Genomic DNA, 10,000 nt, shown 5'->3' on the forward strand with positions numbered 1-10,000 from the left:
AAAAACATCAATGCATTAAAAAAATTAAACAGTACCAGTGTTTCCGCAACTTAGACTGAAAACATGTAGTGCTAAACCTTGATACAAGGGGCACCAAGTAAAATCTTGCCTAGGGCAGCAAATTGGTCAGGGCCGGCCCTGATTATCGCACAGCTCTAATACATCATATTCTGAATTATCACATTATTACAGAGCAGCAAAATATAATTCATGAGAAACAGAAGAGATTAGAGTCTCTCGACATTTTGTTCATTTGTCACGTGACTGACGCAAACCATCATGAACACCGAGACGCGCGCGTTTCTCGCTCAGTTCAACGTTCACACGCTTTATATCAGCGAACAGGGAACGCTCTTATCTCACTAATGAACAAACGATCAGAGAACATACACAAATAACGGCTTTAAAGCTTAGCAGGAAAGTTAGCAAATAAACAAACAAAAAAAATTAAATAAAATAAAAAAATATTTTAAAAGACAAGTTAGCAAAAAAATACAAAGTAAACAAATTACAATAAATACAATTAATAAAAAATAACAAAAACGGAAGTTAGCAAAAAAAATAATTACAAGATTTAGAATTAAAAAATGGAAAGTTAGCTTTTTTATTAAAAACAAATAAAATAAAAAATAAATAAATAAATAAAAAAGGAAAGTTAGCAAAAAAAATTAAATAAAATCAAAAATAACAAAAAGGAAAGTTAACAAAAAAATGTACTAATTACAATAAATTAAAATAGAATTATTAAAAAATAACAATAAGGAAAGTAAGCAAAACAAATTATGAATTGAATTAAAATAAAAAATTAATAAAAAAGGAAAGTTAGCAAAAAAAATTAATAAAATCAAAAATAACAAAAAGGAAAGTTAGCAAAAAAATTAAATAAACAAATAACAATAAATTAAAATAAAATTAATAAAAAATAACAATAAGGAAAGTAAGCAAAACAAATTATGTATTGAATTAAAATAAAATAAAAAAATAAAAAAATAAAAAAGGAAAGTTAGCCAAAAAATTTAATAAACTAATTACAATAAAATAAAATAAAAATAATAACAAATATAATCAAAAGGAAAGTTAGCAAAACATTTAAAAGAGGAAAGTTAGCACAAAAAAAAATGAAATACAAGAATTTAAATAAAAAATTGAAAGTTTGCTTTTTTATTAAAAACAAATAAAATAAAAAAGGAAAGTTAGCACAAAAAAATATAAAAAAAAAAAAAAAAAAAAAGGCAAGTTAGCAAAAAATAAATACAAATAAAAGATGTTTTTTGTTAATTAAATAAAATAGGAAAGTTAGCAAACATATTCCTGTTAGCTGTGGTGTAGTCACGTGTCAGTCAGAACGCTCGTGATTGGCAGTTAATCGTGAGGCGAACCTGCTGTGATTATTGTATATTAATATCACCGTCGCCGGTTTGGCAGAGGAACGGGTTTCTCATGTGAGGGAAAGGTTTCTCCTGCAGATTGTTTTATGAGCCCCGGTAAGAGTTTTAGAAGCAGGGATAACAATTCCGCGACTGGAATAACAAACAAGAGCTCCCGTTACACGATAAATATTGATAATACGTTGTGACGACGTTGCAGACGGCAACCTTCCCGGATATGAAGCTGATTAATATTCACGGCTCCGCCCACCGAGCCACACGCCTGACTCGCGGCCAATCGGGTGGCGCGCGCGGGGTTAATATTCATGAGCCAAGCCTCCGCCATCGTTACCGCGCCCCGGGGAAGCGCGAGTGACGTCACCGCCGACCGATTCAAACGCGCGTGCGGAGCGTCTTTCTGCAGCAGCGACTGAAGGTCAGAGAGACGGACAGCACCGAGCACCGGATCTGAAGGTATGCCAGCTTTCACATCCCATAATGACCGTGATGATGATGATGATGATACCGGAGCCGCCACCGGGACCGTCCCGTGCTCAGAGAATGATGCTGAGCGCGAATATCAACAGATGATGATGATGATGCAACACTATATATGTGATGCACATCCACAGATATTACAGCACAATAATAACGCGATGATGAATATTAATAACCGGAGCGGTTGCATCCGGTCCCGTGAAGAGAAGAAGAGAACGGAAAGAACGGAGAACGGAGAGCCTTCTATATTTATCCGGCTTTGATGCTGTAAGCGGGTTTGGCTCATCTGGGTCACTTCAGCGGGTCACGTGACGAGTGTCTCCGCGTGTGTTTATGATCATTACACCGATCAGCCATAACATTATGACCAGGTGAAGTGAGTAACACTGATGATCTCTGATATATTAGGCAGCAAGTGAACATTGGGGACCAACACAATATTAGGACGCTGGTCATAATGTTATGCATGATGGGTGTATATAATGCAATGTGATATAACTGTTCTCATACACTAGTGCAGGTAAAGTTTATTCAGTTTGAGATACTTTAGTTCTAGCCGAAATAAATAAGCTTTAGAATGAAGAATGTGGAGCTGGTGTAACGCGCACACACACACACACACACACACACACACACACACACACACACACACACACACACACACACACACACACACACACACACACACACACACACACACACACACACACACACATCCAGAGGCTCACGCTGTGCTCTGGAGGAGACGCCCACACTCTTTCATCCACACACTCTTTGTTAATGCATTTATTTATCTTTAGGTTCCTCTGAATAACATGCATATGTTACACACACACACACACACACACACACACGTCTGGCTCCTCAAAACATATCAGCTTATTATTGTGTGTTAGGACACGCCTGATCTCAAGAAGAAGGTGAAAGGTCACTGTAATGACATAATAGTCAGGAAACATTTTTTGAAATATTAAAGAAAATATTGCCTTTGTGTTATGAGGATATTACGGCTCGTATAATGAGAGTTAATGCTAAAGTCAATGATATCTATAACTGCATAACACGCTCTTATCAATATCAGTCTCTCAGTGAGGTGATATTTCAGTGCTCTGCCGTTTTGGAATGAACTAATAAACCTTCTGATGATCATATTTAATACTCATGATTTTATAATAAACGATGATGATCCTGAGGTAAATCTGAGCTGCTTCAGTCGAAAGGATGAAAAGTTTGGCTGGTTCGATAACTGAGCCCGATATATTACAGCCGTTAAATCATCACGATGGGTTCATAATATGATTGGAAAGAGGAAAATGCAGTCTGTCATATCGGCTGCATAACTTCATAATTGTGTGTTTGGGATTGATTTAAATTATGAGACTTTTGTTTTTATAATCAGACTCTCAAAAATTATAGCAACAATTGGATTGCTCTCAAATATAACAAATTATCGGTTATTGGTATCGGCCAAAATGTTCATATCGCTGTATCCCAACCGATAACTGATTATTATTTACATTTGAAAGCCGATAAAGGATATATTGGCCGATAAATCCACGTTTTTATATAATTTTTGAGTCTGATTAAAGCTGATAACCGATATATTGGCCGATAAATCCACGTTTTTATATAATTTTTGAGTCTGATTAAAGCTGATAACCGATATATTGGCCAATAAATCAATTTTTATATACTTTTTGAGAGTCTGATTAAAGCTGATAACCGATATATTGGCCGATAAATCAATTTTTATATAATTTTTGAGAGTCTGATTAAAGCTGATAACCGATATATTGGCCGATAAATCCACGTTTTTATATAATTTTTGAGAGTCTGATTAAAGCTGATAACCGATATATTGGCCGATAAATCCACGTTTTTATATAATTTTGAGAGTCTGATTAAAGCTGATAACCGATATATTGGCCGATAAATCCACGTTTTTATATAATTTTTGAGAGTCTGATTAAAGCTGATAACCGATATATTGGCCGATAAATCCACGTTTTTATATAATTTTTGAGTCTGATTAAAGCTGATAACCGATATATTGGCCGATAAATCCACGTTTTTATATAATTTTTGAGTCTGATTAAAGCTGATAACCGATATATTGGCCAATAAATCAATTTTTATATACTTTTTGAGAGTCTGATTAAAGCTGATAACCGATATATTGGCCGATAAATCAATTTTTATATAATTTTTGAGAGTCTGATTAAAGCTGATAACCGATATATTGGCCGATAAATCCACGTTTTTATATAATTTTTGAGAGTCTGATTAAAGCTGATAACCGATATATTGGCCGATAAATCCACGTTTTTATATAATTTTGAGAGTCTGATTAAAGCTGATAACCGATATATTGGCCGATAAATCCACGTTTTTATATAATTTTTGAGAGTCTGATTAAAGCTGATAACCGATATATTGGCCGATAAATCCACGTTTTTATATAATTTTTGAGAGTCTGATTAAAGCTGATAACCGATATATTGGCCGATAAATCCACGTTTTTATATAATTTTGAGAGTCTGATTAAAGCTGATAACCGATATATTGGCCGATAAATCCACGTTTTTATATAATTTTTGAGAGTCTGATTAAAGCTGATAACCGATATATTGGCCGATAAATCCACGTTTTTATATAATTTTTGAGTGTCTGATTAAAGCCGATAACCGATATATTGGCCGATAAATCTAAATTTTAATATAATTTTTAAGAGTCTGATTAAAGCTGATAACCGATATATTGGCCGATAAATCCACGTTTTTATATAATTTTTGAGAGTCTGATTAAAGCTGATAACCGATATATTGGCCGATAAATCCACGTTTTTATATAATTTTGAGAGTCTGATTAAAGCTGATAACCGATATATTGGCCGATAAATCCACGTTTTTATATAATTTTTGAGAGTCTGATTAAAGCTGATAACCGATATATTGGCCGATAAATCCACGTTTTTATATAATTTTTGAGAGTCTGATTAAAGCTGATAACCGATATATTGGCCGATAAATCCACATTTTGATATAATTTTTGAGTGTCTGATTAAAGCTGATAACCGATATATTGCCCGATAAATCCACATTTTTATATAATTTTTGAGAGTCTGACTAGAGCTGATAACCGATATATTGGCCGATAAATCCACATTTTTATATAATTTTTGAGTGTCTGATTAAAGCTGATAAAGGATATATTGGTCGATAAATCCACATTTTTATATAATTTTTGAGAGTCTGATTAAAGCTGATAAAGGATATATTGGCCGATAAATCCACATTTTTATATAATTTTTGAGAGTGTGATTAAAGCTGATAACCGATATATTGGCCGATAAATCCACATTTTTAAATAATTTTTGAGAGTCTGATTAAAGCTGATAACCGATATATTGGCCGATAAATCCACGTTTTTATATAATTTTTGAGAGTCTGATTAAAGCTGATAAAGGATATATTGGCCGATAAATCCACGTTTTTATATAATTTTTGAGAGTCTGATTAAAGCTGATAAAGGATATATTGGCCGATAAATCCACGTTTTTATATAATTTTTGAGAGTCTGATTAAAGCTGATAACCGATATATTGGCCGATAAATCCACGTTTTTATATAATTTTTGAGAGTCTGATTAAAGCTGATAACCGATATATTGGCCGATAAATCCACATTTTTAAATAATTTTTGAGAGTCTGATTAAAGCTGATAACCGATATATTGGCCGATAAATCCACGTTTTTATATAATTTTTGAGAGTCTGATTAAAGCTGATAAAGGATATATTGTCCGATAAATCCACATTTTTATATAATTTTTGAGAGTCTGATTAAAGCTGATAAAGGATATATTGGCCGATAAATCCACGTTTTTATATAATTTTTGAGAGTCTGATTAAAGCTGATAACCGATATATTGGCCGATAAATCCACGTTTTTATATAATTTTTGAGAGTCTGATTAAAGCCGATAACCGATATATTGGCCGATAAATCCACATTTTTATATAATTTTTGAGAGTCTGATTAGAGCTGATAACCGAAAATATTGGCCGATAAATCCACATTTTTATATAATTTTTGAGAGTCTAATTAAAGCTGATAACCGATATATTGGCCGATAAATCCACGTTTTTATATAATTTTTGAGAGTCTGATTAAAGCCGATAACCGATATATTGGCCGATAAATCCACATTTTTATATAATTTTTGAGAGTCTGATTAGAGCTGATAACCGAAAATATTGGCCGATAAATCCACATTTTTATATAATTTTTGAGTCTGATTAAAGCTGATAACCGATATATTGGCCGATAAATAAATTTTTATATAATTTTTGAGAGTCTGATTAAAGCCGATAACCGATATATTGGCCGATAAATCCACGTTTTTATATAATTTTTGAGTCTGATTAAAGCTGATAACCGATATATTGGCCGATAAATAAATTTTTATATAATTTTTGAGAGTCTGATTAAAGCCGATAACCGATATATTGGCCGATAAATCCACATTTTTATATAATTTTTGAGAGTCTGATTAAAGCTGATAACCGATATATTGGCCGATAAATCCACATTTTTATATAATTTTTGAGTCTGATTAAAGCTGATAACCGATATATTGGCCGATAAATCCACATTTTTATATAATTTTTGAGAGTCTGATTAAAGCTGATAACCGATATATTGGCCGATAAATAAATTTTTATATAATTTTTGAGAGTCTGATTAGAGCTGATAACCGATATATTGGCCGATAAAAAAATTTTTATATAATTTTTGAGAGTCTGATTAAAGCTGATAACCGATATATTGGCCGATACATCCACGTTTTTATATAATTTTTGAGAGTCTGATTAAAGCTGATAACCGATATATTGGCCGATACATCCACGTTTTTATATAATTTTTGAGAGTCTGATTAAAGCTGATAACCGATATATTGGCCGATAAATCCACATTTTTATATAATTTTTGAGAGTCTGATTAGAGCTGATAACCGAAAATATTGGCCGATAAATCCACATTTTTATATAATTTTTGAGAGTCTGATTAAAGCTGATAACCGAAAATATTGGCCGATAAATCCACATTTTTATATAATTTTTGAGTCTGATTAAAGCTGATAACCGATATATTGGCCGATAAATAAATTTTTATATAATTTTTGAGTCTGATTAAAGCTGATAAAGGATATATTGGCCGATAAATAAATTTTTATATAATTTTTGAGTCTGATTAAAGCTGATAACCGATATATTGGCCGATAAATCTGAATTTTTATATAATTTTTGAGAGTCTGATTAAAGCTGATAAAGGATATATTGGCCGATAAATCAAAATTTTCATATAATTTTTGAGAGTCTGATTAAAGCTGATAAAGGATATACTGGCCGATAAATACATTTTTATATAATTTTTGAGAGTCTGATTAAAGCTGATAACCGATATATTGGCCGATAAATCTGAATTTTTATATAATTTTTGAGAGTCTGATTAAAGCTGATAACCGATATACTGGCCGATAAATACTTTTTTATATAATTTTTGAGAGTCTGATTAAAGCCGATAACCGATATGGTGAACTGTGAACCCTGACTCTGAAAATAATGAACTGGTTTGTTTGAGTAAAGTCAACTCAAATTAAACAAATGAGTTCAAATAAGATTCAAGAGTTTTATTTGTCACATACACAGTTATATACACAATATACAACTGGCAGTGAAATGTAAACAGGTCCGCTCCATGGACAGTGCAAATAACAGTTACAAGAAATTAAATAGAAATAGAATAAAATTAGAATAAAAAGTATTAACATAAGTAGAATTATCCTGAAACAGGTCAGTGTAGCGGTAACCAATTTCCAGAAGTGTTTTGCTGTCGTAACAGATCAAAGCAGATGATCCGTTGGAAAAAATAGAGAGTAAAAGAGAGTAGAATAATAAATAAATAAATAAATAAATGAACGTTTATGAGTATTTAGAACTTTGTTTTTCTTTTGAGTTCTCAGAACTGACACATTTTCAGTAATCATTATGGTTTTGAGTTTTATGAACTTGTTTCTTTTCATTTAGACGAACTTAAATTTAACCGAAACTGGGCTGAGATTTCCCAGCATGCTTTGCCATGACACTCAAAAGTGACAGTGAATGCTCAAATGAAGTGTTATATGATGTTTTTATCATGTGAGATTTAGTCGTGTTTAATTTTTTGTTAGTTTAGAAGAGTTTCACTACTAACAATTTGAGTATGAATTAGCTTACTCAAATATTTCAAGTTCAGAGCAATTCATATGTACAAAATAAAAATCTGCAAGTTCTGCTTTCTCGAACTTTACATTTCTTAACTTAAAAAATTTGATGCAACCGATTGCCTCAATTTTTTTGAGTTTTGTCAACTTACTTCACAGTGTAGTTGCAATATTACTAACAATATCAGAGTTATTCTTGCGTTTACTTGACAATCAGTGCAGATTTAAGAGTTAAGCCTCTCAGTCAGAGACAGACGGACGGCAGGAGATCATGCGGATCAAAGGCCGTATGGATTCATGATACAGTAGCTGTGAGTTATTGTCTAGAGTTGTGCACATGTGCATTCTGTACGTTCATGTTATGATATCTCAGATGTTTCTGGAATATCAAACAGAGGTGGAGACACACGTCCGCACGGCCCTAACGTCCATTGTTCCTCTGAAGTCTGGGAAACTCTAGATCTTGTTTTCGCCTTCAGACCTTCAAAGTGACCTCAGGGAAAGAGTCAGGAGGTCTTTCCTCTGATTCAGACCCGCTGGGACGCTTCACCTTTACCCTACACTCAGCTCACGCATCAATGAGGACAAGCTTACACCTTCAGTCCAGTCAGGGCTGCTTGATTTCACAACGCATTACATATACACGTTATGGGAACGTTACATCGTGACATTCTTCAAACGTTAAGGGAACGTTACATCGTGACATTCTTCAAACGTTAAGGGAACGTTACATTGCGTCATTCTCCAAACGTTAAGGGAACGTTACATTGTGTCATTCTTCAAACGTTAAGGGAACGTTACATTGTGTCATTCTTCAAACGTTAAGGGAACGTTACATTGCGTCATTCGTCAAACGTTAAGGGGACGTTACATTGTATCATTCTTCAAACGTTAAGGGAACGTTACATTGTGTCATTATTTAAATGTTAAGGGAACGTTACATTGTATCATTCTTCAAACATTAAGAGAACGTTACATTGTATCATTCTTCAAACGTTAAGAGAACGTTACATTGCGTCATTCTTCAAACGCTAAGGGAACGTTACATTGCGTCATTCTTCAAACGTTAAGGGAATGTTACATTGTATCATTCTTCAAACGTTAAGAGAACGTTACATTGCGTCATTCTTCAAACGTTAAGGGAACGTTACATTGTATCATTCTTCAAACGTTAAGAGAACGTTACATTGCGTCATTCTTCAAACGTTAAGGGAACGTTACATTGCGTCATTCTTCAAACGTTAAGGGAATGTTACATTGTATCATTCTTCAAACGTTAAGAGAACGTTACATTGCGTCATTCTTCAAACGTTAAGGGAACGTTACATTGCGTCATTCTTCAAACGCTAAGAGAACGTTACATCGTGTCATTCGTCAAACGTTAAGAGAACGTTACATTGCGTCATTCTTCAAACGCTAAGGGAACGTTACATTGTATCATTCTTCAAACGTTAAGGGAATGTTACATTGTATCATTCTTCAAACGTTAAGAGAACGTTACATTGCGTCATTCTTCAAACGTTAAGGGAACGTTACATTGCGTCATTCTTCAAACGTTAAGAGAACGTTACATTGCGTCATTCTTCAAACGTTAAGGGAACGTTACATTGTATCATTCTTCAAATGTTAAGGGAACGTTACATTGCGTCATTCTTCAAACGTTAAGGGAACGTTACATTGTATCATTCGTCAAATGTTAAGGGAACGTTACATTGTATCATTCTTCAAACGTTAATGGAACGTTACATTGCGTCATTCTTCAAACGTTAAGGGAACGTTACATTGCGTCATTCTTCAAACGTTAAGGGAATGTTACATTGTATCATTCTTCAAACGTTAAGGGAACGTTACATTGCATCATTCGTCAAAAGTT

General features: G+C 33.3%; 1 protein-coding gene across 1 annotated transcript in view; it reads left to right on the plus strand.

The window, feature by feature from the left end:
- Positions 1–1,680: 1,680 nt before the first annotated feature.
- Positions 1,681–10,000, plus strand: part of LOC307126985 (monocarboxylate transporter 2) — a 17,562-nt gene continuing 9,242 nt past the window's right edge. Inside the window, exon 1 of the mRNA XM_079817899.1 lies at positions 1,681–1,841. The gene's annotated coding sequence lies outside the window, so the exon portion shown is untranslated. The remainder of the gene's footprint in view (positions 1,842–10,000) is intronic.

Source organism: Gobio gobio (genome assembly GCF_949357685.1).
Source record: "Gobio gobio genome assembly, chromosome: 5".
In the NCBI taxonomy this organism is placed as follows: domain Eukaryota; kingdom Metazoa; phylum Chordata; class Actinopteri; order Cypriniformes; family Gobionidae; genus Gobio; species Gobio gobio.